At 46.1% G+C, this 15,737-nt stretch overlaps 2 pseudogenes; both read left to right on the forward strand.

The window, feature by feature from the left end:
• The first annotated feature begins 582 nt into the window (after positions 1–582).
• On the forward strand, positions 583–4,757 carry LOC142456025 (large ribosomal subunit protein uL29 pseudogene; annotated as a pseudogene).
• Positions 4,758–6,405: 1,648 nt separating this feature from the next.
• On the forward strand, positions 6,406–7,271 carry LOC142456027 (farnesyl pyrophosphate synthase pseudogene; annotated as a pseudogene).
• The last annotated feature ends 8,466 nt before the right edge of the window (positions 7,272–15,737 follow it).

The raw sequence follows: 15,737 nt of genomic DNA on the forward strand, positions 1-15,737 counted from the left end.
CGTGCCCCCACAGAAGCCTCATTGGCTATCATCCGATTGACAGAGTAGACTCCACCCCTTCACTCATAATCCTCTCAAATTGACAATTATATAACGACCACAACAGTTTTACCCGAGACTCACTGGGCTTAAGAAAAGTTCTCTCGGCTCCAGCAGGGCTAGAAAGACAGTCCAATAGAAGAAAAAAGTAAACCACGTTGTAAGACTTTCTATGATCCGTCTCTTAGGATCTTCCAAGGTTTTTCCTTTCTTGGAAGTGAGAGGAGTACCTTTTGTAGCTTGTTCACACTACCCCAGTGTGTTAGGCTGGGTGCTCTAGAAAAACCGAACCAGTGACACTTGAATCGATGTGAGAAAGAAATCTATACCAAACAAGAAATATATGCCAGGAGAGTGGCCCCCACAGCCCGAGAGGGGGCAAGCCCAGTTTGATTCAAGGCTGTGAGTCAGATGCTAAACTGGACGCCCTTCCAATTTATATCGCCGCCAGCAAGTGAACCAGGATGCTGGGGGATGAACTAGGAGGTGGAAAGACCACAGGCCAGTAGAGGCCGAGTCAATGTATCAAAATTGGCAGGCAACATGGCAGGCTGCCCTGGGCCAATGGGCTACATAGTAGGCCACTATCCATATCCCCAAATGCCAAACCCAGGATCTAGGCGAGCAGAAAGAAGACAGGCCAGCAGGAAGGGAATTCTCCATAGCATCCACTTATTTATAGGAAGCAGGCCACACCCCCAAGGAGACATCATCAGGCTGCAACCTGAGTGAGGGGTTGAGTTGTCTATTTTGTATTAGGCCATTGGAGTCCTGATGGTGTAGTGGTTACATGCTGGTTTGCTACCCACAAGGTCAGCAGTCTGAAACCACCTGCTGCTCCTGGGGAGAAAGGTGAGGCTTTCTACTCTTGTAAAGATTTTTCAGCCTTGGAAACCCACAGGGACAGTTCTGCCCTGTCCACGGGGTCGCTGTGGGGTTGAGTTAGGTCACATTATGAGGGAGGCCTTCCTGCCAACTATTGAAGGTCCCACCAAGTTGACACATCACCTGTCATGTGCAGCCATGGAGAGAACACGGTTGCCTTGGGAGACCACTGTGTTCCTGATGGTGGTGGCAGGGCAGTGAAGTGACGCAGGAGAGTGCTGATGGGTTCGGAGGTGCTATTCCTCTGTGTGCTCGAAGGCAATCGAGTACATTAATCTCCTGATGGAACAGATGGAATTAATCCACTCTCCAGATGGCAGCAAAGTGACAAGAGTGTGGAGATTAAAGGAGATTGTGAGGTTGTACCGGTGACAGCACCATCAATCGGGTGAGGGAAACCCAGCACTCTGTTCTCACCAAAGGCAAATGGCAAGATCTCATCGTTGCAAGTCTTTTGAACTTGGAGGCTAACTCTCTTTAGATTTGCCTCCTTTACATTTTAGAATTTCTGTCCGTAAAAAAAAATGCTTTTCATGCATTTGTTAAAGAATAGTATTTCCATACTATTTGTGTCAAACTCTTTCCTGGTGTTCTCATTTTAACTGATATTAACTTTCATGATAATGCATGGTGACTGTTGAGTCCTCTGGGAAGCAGACATTGAGGAGGAGATTAGCCTGCAGGAAGTTCATGGAGGGAAGGAAACAGGACAGGATTGGTCAAGGGTGGAGGTTGAGCTATAATGCTATCACAACAATGGCCTTCCCTGAGCCTGTGGGGAGCCTAGGAATGGTCTGAGAAGTCCTGACTCTGGGGAGAAGGGTTAGACATCCAGAACTATCCCAGATCAAGTAGTCATTGATGCCAGCTGCCCAGAGAAGGGGCATACCCTGGGCAATGTGGCCTTCTTAAGCCAAAGCAGCTGAGAATTGTCAGCCAACAACCTGCCCTGGGCACGTTGCGCCTTGACTCCTGCAAGGGGAACCCGGGCAGCACAGTACAACATCCCTGGAAGGCACTTGGCAGAGGTGCTCAGTGTATACCGTGTTTCTGCATGTCTTCAACAAGCCCATCAATGACCTCGTGACTCTGCACCCAAAGGCTCCCTCGTTGTCCTTCCTGACTTGGTAGAATTTGCTAAGAAGTACTACGTCATTCTTAATATTCTTGCTAAAATGATTTGCTTCTTTTTCTGACTTTCTGATTCCCCCTCTAAATCTAGCTGCTTTCTTAATCCATAACTATGGACATGCCTCCAAAAATGCATTCATAGTATCCTTCTCCCAGCCAGTTCGCTTTCTGTGATCTCAGGCATCCGAATGTCATGAAGGAAAATTGAAGGAACAAACTCATAGCATTCAGGTTCAGACCAACTCACAGTGAACTAATAGGACAGGGTAGAATTGCCCCTGTGGGTTTCCAGGACTGCAGCTCTTTACGGGAATAGAAAGCCGTGTCTTTCTCCTCAGGAGCAAACAGTGCTTTTGAAGTGCTGACCTTTTAGATGACAGCCCAACCCATAATCACCCCACCACTGGGGCTCCTAGAGTCTGTGCTTTGTCCGGGTAGACTAGAGAAACAAATTCATAAACATGCATATGTGTATATATAAGAGCAGTTGAATATTGAGAAAACACCTCAGCCTAGTCCAGATCAAGTCCATAAATCTGATATTAGCCCATATGTCTGATAGCAATTTATAAAGTCCTCTTCAGACTCACGGAACACATGCAATGATGCCGAATGCAGAAATATCACAGGCCAGTGGGTGCGAAGTCTTCTTAATCCAGCGGTGGTAGAATATTTTAGCGCTGGCAGGGGTCTCCATGTAGCTTCTCCAGGTCAAGGCACTAGAGTAGTTCCATGGGTCTTGTCAGTAGAGCGTCTACCAGGGAGTGAGCAGAGAAAGAGGGAGAGAGAGAGAGAGAGAGAGAGAGAGAGAGAGAGAGAGAGAGAGTCAGTCTGTTCCGCCTCCAAGGAGGAAAATACAGGAATTCCCAGAATTCTCAGAAGAAGGCCATGCCCACACAGAGGCCTCATTGTCTATAACCCGATTGACAAACTAGACTCCACCCCTTCACTCTTAATCCTCTCAAGTCCCAAATTGACACCAGGTTATATAACTACCATAGTCTCCATAGACAGGGATTACAAGTCTCTGTGGATATCCCCGATCTCTTTCCTGAGCTCCAGTCTGATGCCTCTACTTCCCTGCTGGGCATATTCACTTCAAACACAGCATGCCTCAAGCCAAGCGCCCTGTCGCTCAAGACGACGTTCTTGGAAAACAAACGAAACCATGTTCCTAATCATTTTATCAGAGAACATCTATTTTGAACCCTTCATATAGCCCATTAGCCCTCTTTTTGTCATCCAGTCTTACAAGTTCATCTGTCACAGATATCGTATTCCATTTCCACAACAGATATTTGTTGAGGTCATTATCACATCACATCTGGAAAACAGAAGTAATAACATCAGCTACCACCTGTGCTCGGCACGATCGAAGCACTTTCTATATAACAGTGACACATCCATTCCTTCAAGCAGCCCCAGGAAGTGGGTCCTATTATGTGATCCACTCTGCAGAGGAGAAAGCAGATGCATACCGGGGAGCAAAGTCACCTAGCGAGTAAATGGTGGCACCAGGATTATGAGCCCAGGAAGCCTGGCTCTGCAACTATGTGTGCTCCTAACCGCGAAGCTAATTGTCTCAAACCGATGCTTGTTTGGTTACTGCTGACATCATCATTGTTCTCGCCGACGTTGCTTAGCAATCACTCACTTCCTTCCTGAGGTGTGTCTGCCCTCCCCCTTCCCTCCCCACCACTCGTGATACTTAGGTGACCGTCTACAGAGAAAATTGGCTTCCATTTGACAATTCAAGAGGTGTGTCCATCTTATTCCCCCCACTTGACTGAAAGCTCTCTGACGAGCTTTCCATCTCACTGTCAATAGAAGGTATTTTGTGAATTTCATTGACAGAATGATACGAAAACCTGTGAAAGCTGGAAGCTAGGTGGCAACCTGTTAGAGAAGGTAAACAAAAATATTACCCACTAAAATGAGTGCTTAGCTCAAAGTCAACTGGCACAACATGGCCCATGAAGGCAAAGTCCTTCATCCTACTTTGATGAGTAGCAGGGGGTCTTCAAAGCCTGTTAGCAGTCCTCTAAGGTACAAATATTGATTTCTCTTCACCCAGAACAAAGAAGAATGGAGAAAATCAAAGACGCCTGGAAACAATTAATCCAAAGTCCTAATGGGCCACATGAACACCCACCTCCAAGACCCTGCGACCAGAAGAACTAGGTGTGCCTGGCCGCCACTGCCATCTGCTCCGAAAGGCTAACATCGGCAGGCTCTGGATAGAGTGGGAGGAAACCCCAGAACAAACTCAAAATCATACAACAATCAGGCTGCTTTTTCCGTCGGTCTCCGACCAGGCGGCGGCAGGATTCTAAAGCTCAGCCACGACCGCGATCAAGGCCCTGGACCTTCGCGGCAAGAAGCAGGAAGAGGTGCTCAAGCAGTGAGTGGGAAGATCTGCAGCTGGAGTTGTCGCAGCCGCGGGTTGCCAAAGTGACAGGCGGTGTGGGGTCCAAGGTCTCCAAAACTCGAGTTGTCCGCAAACCTCCCGTCATCAACCAGACTCCGAAGGAGAACCCCAGGAAGTCCTACCAGGATAAGATGTACAAGCCCCTGAATCTGCGGCCCAAGGAAACGCAGATCATGTGCTGCTGGCTCCGCTAGCACGAGGAGAGCCTGAGGACCAGGAAGCAGCAGCGGGAGGAGCGCTGTGCCCACTGTGCAAGTTCGCGGTCAAGGCCTGAGCTGTGCGTGTCAATAAAACAAGCTGGCTGCTAAAAAAAACCAATCAGGCATATTGATTGTTAGGGACTCGTGGAAGCCCTGAGCCTATAGCCCTTCTTCACACCGCAGGTCTGGAATTGAACTCTCCCCACGGTCCCCAGGGAGGTGTGCAATCAACTGCCCAGTATCTCAAGAGCCACAGTGATCTGAGGACGGAGTTCAGGAGAGTCAGGGAGCGGAACAGGAAGCGCAGGAAGGAAGTGGGATAAGTGATGGTACATTGGGGGATTGCAGTCAATGACATGAAAACAAGCTGTGTATGAATTGTTGAATGGAATCCTCATTTCTTCCATAAACCACCACCCAATTCACGATAAAAGTTCAACCAACCAGCAACAAAACGAGTGATAGAAAGTGGTCCACCGGCACCCTGTCCCAGGCTGAAGGAAACACGGCAGTCCCTTGGCGTTCCGATTCCCACGGGTTTAACGGCCTCCAGGGCAATAGCCTCCCAGTGGGACTGGTCAGTGCTTATACGTACAGCCTAGCCTTCCTGTTGCACACACAGCGACCTATTTAAAACAGGAAGTAGATTTAGTTAATTTCCTGTTCAAGACTCTCTGTTGGATTGCTTTAAAATCCCAAATTCTTAACACGATGTCCCTCCAGCATCAGACTCCGAGCTGAGGCTCTAGCCTCATCTCTGAGTCCTCTCCACGTCCCTTATTCTAGAAGCCCTCGCCTTCTGGATGTGCTTCTAAAGGTGGCAGATGAGCCCACTTCCTACCTTTCCCACTCGCTCCTCCGCTCTGTGTGGAACACCACGCCCACCCCATCCAGTTCCAATGTTCTGTCTTCTGTCTAAAATTGCACCCCTCTCCCCCCATTCTCTGCTTGCTCACCCTGCGCTAGTGTGACACATACACTCCTGAGAGGATGGGTTCCTACTTACCGCGCTATTGTAGACCAGTGGCTCTCAACTCTCCTAAAGCCGCGACCCTTTCATACAGTTCCTCATGGGTGGTGACCCCCAACCATGACATTATTTTTTTTTTCATGACATTATTTTTGTTGCTGCTTCATCACTGTAATTTTGCTACTGTTGTGAATTGGGCAACCCCCATGAAAGGGTCAATTGACTCCCAAAGGGGTTGTGACCCACAGGTTGAGAACTGCTGGCATATCGATGTGTTTATGTTTTGTGTCTTCTTTTATGTTGGGAACTCCCAGAAGGCAAGGACCTTGTCTCTCTTTAACATGCTATCTCCAGAGTTCAGAACAGTTCGTGGAGGCGGGGAAGCATTCAACAAATATGTGTTGCAAGAATGAAAGAAAATTCAGGGCACATGGGGACTCTCACCACCCATCTGCCGGTCTGTTGTGTTGTGGGGCTTGTACGTTGCTATGAAGCTGGAAACACAGGGTTCAGTGCAGCTCCCAGAAGGAAAAGGAAAGACTGGGGACCTCCTTCCAAAATTTGGCCAATGAAAACCCGATGGTCCACAACAGAATATTGTCTGATACAGTGCTGGAAGGACCACCCTAGTAGCGTGGTGGGTTATGTGTTGGACTTCTAACCACAAGGTCGGTGGTTCAAAGCTCTCACCTGCTCTGTGGGAGAAAGGTGAGGTTTTCTACTCTCATAAAGATTTATAGTCTTACAAGTACAACCAAGGTTTGACATTGCTGGCTGGGTTCTGGGAGCTGCTGGAGCCCAGGAAGTAGGATGCTGACAGTCTGTAGTGGGCCCTGACTGTGGTCTGGTGTGTCGAGATGCTCCAAGCTTTCCTTTGGATACTGGATGACCTAATGGATTCACCCCTCACCCGCTGGGGACAGCCCTGCTGGCATGAGGAGCCAGGCGTAGGTCTGGAAGCCATCAATGATGCCAGGCTGCTCTACTCTACTCTACTGCTGGGAGCAGCCCTGTTACCTGACGTTTCCCGAGCGCTCCCTGGAGGGTTCCCATCAGACTGAGATGGGACAGGCCCTGGGCTGCATCCCTGTTCTCCTCCTCATTCCTCAGGCAGCATGGGTGCTGGTAGATTTACTGAAAAGAGGTACAAATCCACTGTCAAGTACAAGACCATGTTCTACTCCTTTTGCCTCCCTGTCACTGCTGCCATGTTCATGGTGGGCACTGATGGGGAGAAGGAGCATGCCAAGCCAAGAAGATCCTGCTGGAGACGGGCGAGCTCTTTCAGATGTAGGGGGATTACCCCAACCTGTTGACAACCCCCGTGTGACAGGCAACGTTGGCACTGACATCCAGGACAACAAATGCAGCTGGTTGGTGGTTAAGTGCCTGCAGCAGGTCTCTCTGGAGCAGGGCTGGGTCCTGCAGGAGAATTACAGGCAGAAGGAGGCAGAGAAGGTGGCGCGGGTGAAGGCAATAAATGACTGCCGGCCACAGTCAAGCAGTACCAGGAAGCCAGCTTCAGCGGCCTCATGAGCCTCGCAAGCAGTGTGCTGTCCCGCTGCTGCCCTCCATCTCCCCAGGGCAGACACACATGATCTACATGTGGCAAAAGTGACCTGGAGCCTGTGGGGAAAGAGGGGAGGTCCCAATAAATTATTGTTTTGCCTTAAAAAAAAAAAAGAAGAAAGAAAGAAAAAGAAAAGATTTATAGCCTTAGAAACCTCCAGGGGCGGTTCTGTTCTGTTCTATCGGGTCACTAGGAGTCAAAATGGACTCAAAGGCAGTGAGGCTGAAAGCACTGGAGATGAGACCCCCAAGCCTTGAAGGCAGTCCGAACACCCAAGGACTCCAACCATGGACCCAAGCATATCAATGGCCATGAAGATGAGCGGTGGTTTGCCTGCTGTGCAAGTGGTCTCCATGAGGGGGCAAGGCACAGTGAGGGCCACTGGGCCCTTTCAGGTCTCTTTCTCCTTGAGCCAGCAGGGGGCTCTTCTACTCTCTAGAATTCAGATACGTCTGCAAGGGCTTCTGTAGTCCTTCTCCTGCAACCAGACTGCCTCCTAAAACCGGGACACATCCACCTCCCGCCCCTTCCCCTGTCTCCCTCCTGGTAGGATTGTGCCGAGCCAGGCAAACATTGAACTCTGTGTTAGCAAATAGGTTTTGCTTTTTATAGATGATCTTTCAAGGATATTTTGGGGGTTTGATTTTTGAAGGGTGTTGGTTGTGCTCCTCGAAACTCCACTTTCTTATTCCCTCACAAAGGCTCTTTGTCTTAAACAGCACATAAAGAGCCAATGGCACTGTAGTAGTGTACATTTTTGTAAGTGCTTAAGCCCAGCAAATTAAAGAGCTGACTGAATGGAGCCAATCAATTATAACTTGTATTTATATCCATTTGAAAGGGAGACACCTCTCTCTCTCTCTGGTTCTTTCTGAACATCTTTCTCCCCAAAACTCACCAATATATATCTTTTTGGAGGGCAGATGTCAAGAACATATTGGTAAGATACATTATCTTATTTTGGGAAATACATTTTCCCCCTTAAATAGGGTGCTTTGAAAGTATGTATCCATTTGAAAATTGAAAAATCCCCTCTGGAAGAAATTGCTAGTGCATGTGAATGGGCATATTGTCTACTTCCTCGAAGAGTGCCTTCTGACAGGAGTGCCAGTTTCATTGCCAAGACAAAAAGAACTATATCTCATGGCTTACGCTCTGCCAACACAAAGGACAGCTCATTTGGCAATGCTGAATGAACTGTTGGTGGGAAGCCGGGTGCAGGCATACGGATATTAATATGGCTTCTATTCAGGTACTCGAGTCTTCTGTACAAACGGTCCTTCATTTCGTACATAAGAACAAGCTGTCTTCCGACCCAGGCAGTCGTTTCCTGGAAAACCCACAGCGAGTGATTTTATGTATGTGAACCAGGACAAGTGGATTCTTGTGGAGGAAGGAAGAACGGAGCAAATGAGATCTCGTGGGAATGCAGAGCCTATCTGGAGGGTGGGGAAGCTGCCTTCTCAGCGGGTTGACAACCGATAGAATTCCTCCTTGCCATCTTGAACATTCAAAGGAGAAACCAATTTCTGTTGGGATCTTTCTAGAAAAAAAATCATTGGATTTGCTGATGTTCTGTTATGACCACTAGTTGCTGTCCGTTGGTTCCAGCTCACGGTGGACTCCACGTGGGTCAGAGTGGAGACCTCTGTGTGTAGGGTTTTCAATGACTAGGTTTAGTTTAGTTTTGTTTTTGTGAGTTGACTGCCTCTGGGGGATTCAATCCACCAACCTTGCAGTTAGCAGCTGAATATGTTCACCAATTGCACCCCCTGCCCAGCTCACTGTCAGTGAGTCGATGCTGACTCACTTTAAAACAACCCATTAGTCCCTTTCTTATGCTTGATACAGTGGGATGAATTCACCCTGGCAATACTTGGGCTTCTCTTGGGCCCTCTCAGCTTTTGAGTAGATCAACATCGACTCAAGGACACTTGTAATGGATGGAAGTATGTTTTCCCCAAGTACGTGTTGGAATCCTAACCTTTATTCCTGAAGACGTAATCCCATTTGAGAATAGGGTTTTCTTTGTTATATGAATGAGGCTAGCAGGATGTGTCCTAAACTGTGTAAACTAAAAGGAACAGCTCAGGCACAGAGACAAATAAACACAATGAAGGGAAGACAGACACCACATGAAGATCACCAAGGTAGTCGAGAGAGTCTGGGGTGACACCAGCTCAGAGCAGCTAGGGTCCCTCTGCAGCGCTGACAAAGGGTGAGCCCCCACCTAGAGCCAGCGTCCTGAATGTGGACTTGGAGTTGTTTGAACTGTAAGAGCAGACATTGCCATCATCCAAAGCCACCCACTGAGAGTAGTTCTGTGACAGCAGCGCTAGCAAACTGTGACAGACCTTGTTTTACTAGAACAGTAAGACCCAGGAGCCCACGGGACCACCAACTGGATCGATGCTTGCTCCAACTTAAGCAAAGATGCACTAGTTCACCTCTGACGTGGACAAGGCACGATGCTCACAGAGCTGGACACGGACGCAGAAGCAGGAACATGACTTTGAAGCCAGAAAGGGCTGGACACATAACTGGGTGCTTTATAAATGCCAGTACTGTCATCTTCAAATGTCGGGGGTGATTTTACAGGCAGCCCACCCACCAGGTGTGGCCTTCAGTGAACTATATTTTCACATAAAGCAAGCTGTTCGCACATTTCAGCACAATGCTAACTCTTGTTCACTCCACCATACGGTTCTGTAGCCCATTCTATGTATGCAGAATCCCCAAAGAACCTGTGAAACCATCAGATGTTAAGTAGAAATGATCAATGTTACAAGTTGGATTTAGCCCTTATCAACCTATTTACACCATCTCTTTATTATTGTCGTAGTATTCATGAGAATACTCTTGGCTTTTAATGTCTATCAGTTGTGCTTCAATTAGCCATGATTACACCTGCAGTCTTCCAGAATCTATTTCTTTGGTGTAGAGTCACACACCACCCTGGGCTTACCCCCTTGGTAAATTTGTGACTCTTCTACTTGTCGATCGGTTTGTTGTACTGTGGTAACTTGCATGTCGCTATGATACTGGAAGTTATGTCACCAGTATTTCAGATCCTAGCAGGGTTACCCATGATGAGTAGGTTTCAGGAGAGCTTCTAGATGAGGAAGAAAGGTCTGGAGAGCTTACACTAGTCAAGGGGAGCCTTGTGCCTCACAGCAAACTGAGGTCCTACAATAGCGTGCTGGCAGATAAGTCTAGCAGGCTGCATGACACTCAAAGTACACAGTCACTTCAACAATGGGCTCGAGCAGACCAATGATTGTGAAGATGACACAGGACCATGGAATGTTTCATTCTGTTCTATAGGGGGCGAGGGGGGTGTCACCCTGTGTCAGAGCTCACTCAACAGTGACGGACAAGAACAACAACACTTGTCACTCATCCTGCATACCTTGGCTGAAGGTCCCTTTCCCCTCTCCAGTTGTTCTCCTCTTGCCCAGCTTCTTACTCTCCATCTCCCACAGGATAGAGTTTTCCATCTGAATTCTTGTCTAACCACCAGCCCAAGCACCCCTGCCCCCTGGGACTAAATTCCTCCCTCTTTTTCTGATGTGTAGAAACATGGCTACACCCTATGTGTCCTTAGATTCAACTAATTATGAATTTATAATTGCGGAAACAATTATAAGCCACACCGTTCAAAGGGAAACAGCATCCAGGCTGCACCCTGCTCTCTGTGACAGCAGTTTGTGCTCCTTCTGCTGAAGGGCGTAAAATCCATAATTTTGATTAAAAAAGGGAGTCTACGTTTATGCAGCACCCACATTTAATTCGTCTTAAAGCTTTTTAGGATCCCAGATGAAAGATGCTCTGGCAGTGTCAAGTTTCATAGTATTTATTTCCCTGGTTATCCATCTTAGTTGGTTTCTCCTTTTTTGAAACCTATTCATCATTTTATAAATATTATCATTGGGGAGCTTCCCGTCTTAGATCATCTACCGCCCTTTGGTGCCCTTGACGTTCAGAGCACTTGCTCGTGAGGCTGGCTGAGATGGTCATGCAATGGTCTCCCTTGTTGTCATGGCTTTGGAAGGTCTTTAATGCTACTTATTGCCACTGAGACGGACGTTAAGTAAAAAGAATCTTTTAAGTCATTTTTGTCCTATGTAGGAAGAACACTCTCTTATTTCTCATGGAGGGACTGGAAGTTTCTTCTGATCTCAGTAGTCATTCTTAATTTACCTTCCGTGGGTCTGGAGAGTGTGCTGGACTCTGGGGCTGCTGAGTGATCTCTGGACCTTCAACTGCCCTTCATTAGATAGTTTATAGCTAAATAACATTATGTAATAAAGACTACCATCTCTGAGCAATGGGCACCTATTTTAATTAATTAATTAAAGATTTAATCTTTGTGTGTGTGTGTGCCTTGGGTGAAGGTTTATGGAGCAAATCAGTTTTTCATTCAAATATTCATATGTAGTCATTGATTGCAATTCCCTCAATAGGATATCATTTATCCCACTCCCTCCCTGTGTTTCCTATTTCCATTCTTTCTTATTTTGTATTTTGTCCTTGGGTAAATACTGCTCCTTTGATTGCAAGTGGGTGATAATTCTAAGGTGTATTACTTCTCTAGTGTTATTATTTCCCTGTTTATCGTTGGGCTGAAAACTGAGCCATAGGGGTGTGTTTATTTCCGACTAGAAGGGTGACTAAGGGCCATAGTCCCACAGGTTCCACAAATCGCTATATTATCAGTAAACCTAGTCACCTTGATGATTTTGAGTTTTGTTCCACATTTTTCTTTTATTCTATCCTGGTCTTATAGTTCAGTTTTGTGTCAACTTGTCTGGGCCAGGATTTTCAGTTGTTTGGCAGCGAAGAACTCTATGATGTGTTCTGACATGATGCAATTCATTACCTCCACAATGAGATCCGAAGTGAGCAGCCAGGCAGGTGGAAGAAGATTAGGGTGGACATAGCACCCTTCCTCAGATCACAGCCCTGACCCAATCACTTGAAAGGAAGTTTCATGGGGATTGTGACCTGCTTCCAATATAAGTGGACACTGTGGACAAACTTGCTTGGTTTTGCTGGGTCTGTGTCCTGCAGTGGGCTTTCAACCTCCAGCCCTTTGGACTTGAACCAATGGATTGTTATATTGCCTGTTGGCCCTGGGAGTTGTGAGCAGCACACCTCTGGCTGCAGACCTTGGGTTCATCTGCCTCTGTAGCCAGAAGCCTTTCTTCTTCCTGCTCATCTTGGCTTCATCAGTCCCTGCGGCTGTTTGAGTCAGGCAAAGCTGTCAGCCTAACACCTGAACCATAGACTTAGCACTTGCCACTTCTAAAACTGAGCCATTTTCTTGATATAAGTATTTATCTATCTACACACACACACACACACACACACACACACACACACACACACACACACACACGCTTCACTTATGGTCTCTTCTGTTGTCCATGGCGTTGGAAGGTCTTTAATGGTACTTATTGCCATTGAGTTGGATGTTAAGAAATTTTATTTAGCATTTTGCTCCTCTAGAGAACCCAGACCAACACAGTAGAAATTTCAATGTGATCCCTTTTAGAGCAGTTGGTTATAGCAGCTGGGAACCTAATCCTTCTAATCTCAGGGCTATGGAGATTAATGTTCAAATGGTCCATTAGTTTCTTGGAGCCATTTATTCCCACGTGTATTGAATTGTCTTCACATTTCTTTCTTCTAGACAGGCTGAGATCAATAGTTACACATTAGAGCTCTTAAGACCCCAGCTGCTATTCACCAAAGTAGGATCTAGAATGTGGTCCATAGAGAATCCATGCCAGTTCACCTTGGTGGACCTTGAGACCCTGATCCGAGCCCCCAGACCCAATGACAGTCATGACTTTTAAATGTCTTTTAAACATCAGCTCTGTGGGAGCAAATGGTGACCAATGACCCTAAAGCAAAGGTGAGAAGGTAAGGGGCAGGGAAACTCGAGTCCTGGAAATAAGACAGGCCCTTGTGACACCTTTGTCAGAATGGCTGACAACCATCATTTCTGCCTCTCTGCTCCTTTATTTGTGGGAGGACATGTGATTGGCCTCTTTGGGGTCATATGTTCAATCGCTTCTCAGCCTTTGAGCTAAAATCAAGTGTAGTATCTGGGGTCATATGTTCATCCTTGGAATGAGAAGAGGCACCAGGATGAGTCACTTAAACAAGAGCCCGTGAGATTTACAGCAGGAATAGTTCCCTCAGAGACAAGGAAAGAGGGTGTTGCTAAAGGGGGAGGGGATGGGATGCGGGAGTGGGCCAGTGGAGGGTGTCCTGCCAGACTGTTACTCCTGGGGAAGAGGCGATTTCATTGTCTTCCTCCTGAGACAGAACAGGGAGAGTCAGATGATGCAGTGTGGATCCTTCACTCGCCCAATAGAGTGTAGCACTGTAGCAGCCCCATCCTCAAGGGGGGAAGAACATTTTGTAGTCTCCGTTTTTAAATTAGCAAAACCTGAAGCCCCTGGGTGGTTCAAAGAGTTAATGTACTTGGCTGCTAATCAAAAGGTTGGAGGTTTGAGTCTACCCAGAGTAAAAGCCCTCAGCAGAAAGCCCTGAAAAATCAGCCATTGAAAACGCTATGAAGCAACTTGCCTCCGACCCACATGGGATGACCATGATTCTGGGTCAGCCCACAGTGGTTGGTGATGGTGACTTTCTGGACACATACCTGACTCACTTGTACACTTAGTGGCCTTAAAGGGAACCCTTTAGTAACCACATGGTTAATGTGGCCATTGAAAAAAGTGGATCCGATAGCCCATTGTAGAGTTTATTAGCGCTTTGTTCATGGTAAGTTTTCTAGAACATTCAGGACATGGAGTAATAGGGACACAGCATGAGATAATGACTCTAACATCAGGGCTCAGAGAGGCACCTTGCCTGATGCAGGTGTAATCGACAAAGTTGTAGCTGAAGAAATGAAAGAAATATCGAGGATTTGAACAGAATCTAAGTCAAGGAGGAACGAAATCTTAGAGTGAATAGTGTTTTGCTTTACTTGTATATTTTGGAAAAATCAGAATAAACATTTAAAAAATCATTTTATTAGGGACTCATACAACTCTTATCACAATCCATACATCCATCCATTGTGTAAAGCACATTTGTACCTGAATAAACATTTTAATGGTGGTTAGTGATGACCTTGTGCCCAGTCAATTGCATCTCCACTTTAATATCATTTACATATAATAGAATATCAAAATACTTAGAAATCATGATAATATGTCCTATTATATATTTTATTATATCATCAAACTCAGAATATTATCATTTAGTAGATGAAAATTCGGGAATAGTTTTTGGAATACATAGATTTAACTAAGACTGGATTATATCTAAATAAACAAAACATGTACAAAATAAAAATATAAATTAGAGTATACTGTACATCAAAATGATAGTGTTCACTATAATATGCTTGATTTTGAGAATAATTTTTGAACATTCAATAAATAGAGAACATTATCCACAAAGAAAACAATGGAATGTCACATATTTGGTGAACAGTAAATAAGAGACCTATAATGATGGGTTAGGAGTCCTGGTGGCATAGTGCTTACATGCTGGGCTGCTAACTGCAAGGTCCACAGTTCAAAACCGCCCGTCACTCCGAGGGAGAAAGACTGGGCTTTCTACTCCCACAAAGAGTTACAGTCTTGGAAATCCATAGGTGCAGTTCTACCCTGACCTATAAGGTTGCTGAGTCAGCACCAACTCAGTGAGTTTGGATTTCTTAGAATGATGGTAAAAATAAGATGTTGTTTCAAGCAATAACATAAAAGCAAATTCAAGTAGGTTTACATGATCTGTATTGAAGAAATAAAGTTCAAGCCCAATGTATATGATCAAAAATATTAGAAAAGAAGTCTTTTTGGCTCAAGGAATGGAAACAAAATTGAACGACAATCACAAGTATGGCCCTGAGCCATGCCAGTGGCCTCAAATTCCGTCTCTGTCATTGACTTTGTGGGCTATATAGTAGCATGACATGTCTGGCTCTGGGGTCCCAGCTTATATGGCTATGGAGAATCACTATGAGTTGATATCAGCGCCAGTCACTGAGAGTGTCCCCTCATGCCAGCTTTGGTGTGATGCTTTTTGTAGAAAACATTTAGTCTTTGTTGACCCGAAAGCTAGCATTTCCAAACTTCAAAGCATGCCCTCCTGTTGTAGACTCCTGGGAGGCACATACAGTATGTGCCTCTGAGTTAGCATCAGTCTCTTCCACAAGTTAACATTTATAGTCTTAATTACTCTTGGCTTTAAAAGCCAACCTTCTCCGTCTGTCCACTGTATAGACATAGGCCATCCCCTGATTATTCTGGCTTCTTCTCTCTGAACCTTCTCCAATTCTTTTACATCTTTTTTGAGATCTAACCACAGAAACCTCATGCAATGTTCCAAGGAAAGATATATCATGACTTGGAACAGAGGTGGGCTGGTGCCACTTTAATTCAGGGATGCAGTATCCTGAAGCACGGGCTGTGGGGCAGACATACTGGGTTG

Source organism: Tenrec ecaudatus, chromosome 9, assembly GCF_050624435.1.
Source record: "Tenrec ecaudatus isolate mTenEca1 chromosome 9, mTenEca1.hap1, whole genome shotgun sequence".
Lineage (NCBI taxonomy): Eukaryota > Metazoa > Chordata > Mammalia > Afrosoricida > Tenrecidae > Tenrec > Tenrec ecaudatus.